The sequence below is a fragment of the Cannabis sativa genome, chromosome 3, assembly GCF_029168945.1.
Source record: "Cannabis sativa cultivar Pink pepper isolate KNU-18-1 chromosome 3, ASM2916894v1, whole genome shotgun sequence".
Lineage (NCBI taxonomy): Eukaryota > Viridiplantae > Streptophyta > Magnoliopsida > Rosales > Cannabaceae > Cannabis > Cannabis sativa.
In genome coordinates, this window is record NC_083603.1 from 43,584,509 (window position 1) to 43,588,245 (window position 3,737).

At 22.9% G+C, this 3,737-nt stretch overlaps 1 long non-coding RNA gene across 1 annotated transcript; it reads left to right on the top strand.

Moving 5' to 3' along the window:
* The first annotated feature begins 1,355 nt into the window (after window positions 1-1,355).
* Window positions 1,356-3,106, top strand: LOC133035747 (uncharacterized). Its single transcript, XR_009686860.1, has 2 exons — window positions 1,356-2,061; window positions 2,551-3,106. It is a non-coding gene; the product is annotated as an uncharacterized LOC133035747 (long non-coding RNA).
* The last annotated feature ends 631 nt before the right edge of the window (window positions 3,107-3,737 follow it).

The following is a 3,737-nucleotide window of genomic DNA, read 5'->3' on the forward strand; positions in this document are numbered from 1 at the left end:
ATTGAATTTGCTAATTAGAGTTAATATTATTGACCACACTCTCTATATAAATATATATAGGGAATATTTAAAGTGGGACACCTTATTTTATCCGTATAGCGTAGGGTAGTAAATTATAATAAAACTAGGTAACGACAAGGTGCGGTTGTTTAAAAACTTTTTATTTATGTTGTAAAAATAAAATTTATATTTAATATATTAAAAAAATTATTAATATATTAATATGTTAATGTACTATAAAAAAAATACTAAAAATTATAATCTTAATATGTTAAAATATTAAGTCACATTATTTAATTGAATTATTATTATTATTATCGTAAGTTTGTTATATAAATTGCACTTATAATTATTTGTTAAAATATGTGAAAGATTAATATTTTTTAAAAGAAATTACTTCAAACTAAATCAATCACAAAATAAATAATTTAAAATAATAAAAAAAAATTACAAAGACAGTTCATTATCTTTTATAACTTGCACTAATAAGGAGCATTAAAAAATAGAAAACACAAAATTTAATAAGAAAAAATTAGCGAATAAGCATATCTTTTTATTATTATTATTATTATTATTATTATTATTTTTATTTTATTTTATTTTTAAGATGCCAAGTTTAGAATGTTACAAAATTAATGTAAACTATTCAAATATTTTGTTTATATTTTTTTTACTAATAAAAAATTAATGTGTTTTTTTATTCTAAAATAGTCTATTGATTTTTTAGAGAAAAAAAAATATATAATAATAATAATGGTGAGTGTTATAAAAATAAAAAATACAACATTGATAATAAATAAAGATAGTTAATTACATAAAATATAATGTATAGAGAATGGTAAATGATGTATGTTGTACTTTCTTTTATATATGACTTTTTAAATAAAGGAAGATGGCTTAACTTTTTAATTTTATATATAATAAAATATGTTCATTATAAATCCTTTCAATATTTTGTTTTTTAATAAAAATTGGGAAAAATTTCTCTAATGAACATTTAATAGACCTTTCAAGGTATATTATATATCTTTTCATATATATTGATAAAAAAAAAAAAAAGAGAAAAAAAGTATTTTCTTTCTCAATTAAAAAAAATGAACATTTGTTATTATAGTTTCTTTTCTTATCAATCTATATTATTATATTTTTCAAAAAAAAAAAAATATACTATTATTAATATTAATGATATTAATTGTTAACAGTTTCTTTTCTTATTAATCTTCATTATTATTAATATTAATAATTTATTAATCCTCGTAATAAATAAGAAAGAGCAAACAAATTTTAATATAATAAAAAATTAAAAAAATTAGTTTCTTGAAAAGCTACAGTTCCACGTCACCTATTTCAACAACCACTATAAGAAAAGCTACTTTTGCCGGCGCAGTTGACCAATTGCGCCGGCAAAAGTTGTCGGCATTAATGAGATGCTGAATTTGGGATTGGATTCAGCTATACCTTTTACCGGCGCAATGAAATGCGCCGGTAAAAGATGAATACTGAACCGCCAAATGGCGCAAACACATGTCCAATTCTGTAAGGCTTTTACCGGCGCACAATGGCGCCGGTAAAAGTTTCCCAAATTTTGGTGGGAATGTTAACCGCCCTCGTGAAAATTTGGGGGGAAATAAAACTCGTGGTAGGTGGGGTTACTTTTACCGGCGCATTACTGCGCCGGTAAAAGTGTTAAGCCAAACGGTGCGTTTGGTTTTAGGGTTATATGACCACTTTTACCGGCGCAATTCAATGCGCCGGTAAAAGTGTTCATATATCCCCTTCGACGAGCAGAGGCCATTTCTGCATTTTTTTTTCAGAAAATTTTTTTTTTCTCTCAAAAAATTTCCCCTTCATCTCCTTCATCCCTCTCTTTCAATCTCACTCATTCTCACTCAATCTCACTTCTCTATCAATCTCACTCAAAATCCCACTCATTTCTCTAAAAAAATTTGTTTTTTTTTTTGGAAAAAAATCCCCACCGCCGGCAGCCACTCACCACCGTCCGTCGGGCACCACCACCGGCCGCAGTAGCCTCCACCGCACACCCCGAAGCCCCACCTCCTGGTATTTTTTAATTTTTTAATTTTAATTTTTTTTGAAAAGTTTATGTAAATGTGTATGTGTATGTGTAAATGTGTTTATTAGTGTATATATGTGTATTTCTGTATGTGTATGTATGTATGTGTATGTGTATGTGGATGTGGATGTATATATGTGTATGTATGTATGTGTATATGGGTGTATGTATATATATGTATATGTGTATGTGGGTGTATATATGTATATATGTATGTATGTATATGTGTATGTATGTGGGTGTATGTATATATATATGTATATGTGTATATATATTTATGTGAGAGTATATGTAAATATGTGAGAGTATATAGGTGTTTATGTGTGTATATGTATATGTGTATGTGTTTATGTGTGTGTGTGTATGTATGTGTATGTGTATATATATTTAAGTTTAAGTATAAGTGTATGTATATATATTTATGTGTATATGTATGTTGATATTTTAATTATTGAGTTTTATTTTTATGAAATTAGGTCCCGTTGACCGGCCCGAAGCACCGCCTCCTGCTTGTTGTTGTCATTTTTGGACTGCTTCAGGTTTGTTTTTTTTTTCTTTATATTAGTAATTAATTTAATAGTTTTGTTATAAGTTAGTATGCCTATACATGTTAGTGAAGTAGGTTCTGTGATAAAATACTGCAGTCTGATCGGTGGTGTGATTTATTGTTTTTCATATGTTGTTATCGAAAGTTTGTTTGTGCTATATTGATAGGTTTTGAAAATTTTGGGTTTACGCTTTTTAAGCCGTTATGCTGCCCAAATTTTGGTAGATAGTTATGTAATGTAATTTTTAATTTAAATAAATTAAATAAAAATTTGTAAAATAATGTATATCATAAAATGTCAAAAGTATTCCAAAAAATGTATTTGAAATTTTTAAACTTTATAATATTCAATTTAAATAAATAAAATAGAAAAATATAAATTAGTATATATTAAAAAATATAATAAGTAATCAAAATATTTGTTTTAGTAATCTTTAATTTAAATTAATATATATTATAAAATATAATAGGTAATCAAAATTTATTTTTTATTTTAAAAAATTTGTAATCTTTAATTTAAATAAATAATATTAAAAAATTAGTAGGTAAAATGTAAAATTAATTAATTGTTTAAAAAAAAATTAAGAATAACTAGCTAAAGTAATTGTTGATAAAATAAAATAAATAAAGTAAAACATAAAATTGAAATTGGAACATGTAATTTAAAAATTTAGTGAAGTAATTTTATTTAAAAAAAAATATTTTCAATTTAAATAATAAATAATTAGAAAAATATTTAATTAAAAAATGTAATGTATAAGTTAAAATGTAATAAAGTGGTATTAAATGTTTTTAAAAAGTTAGTAATTTTAATGTAAATAATAAATGATAAAAAAATATTAATAAAAATAAAAAATAATGTAATATATAATTTACTATATATTAAAATTTTTAAAAAGTTAGTAACTTTAATTTAAATAATAAATGACAGTGAAAAAAAAAATAAATTAAAAAATGTAATATATAAATTAGTATATATTATAATCTATAATAGGTAATCAATTATTTATTATTTTAAAAAAAATTTAATCTTAAATTTAAATGAATAAATGTGAAAATTATAAATTACTACTTATTGTTTAATTTTAAAAAGTAAGTAAGTGATATTATTAACTT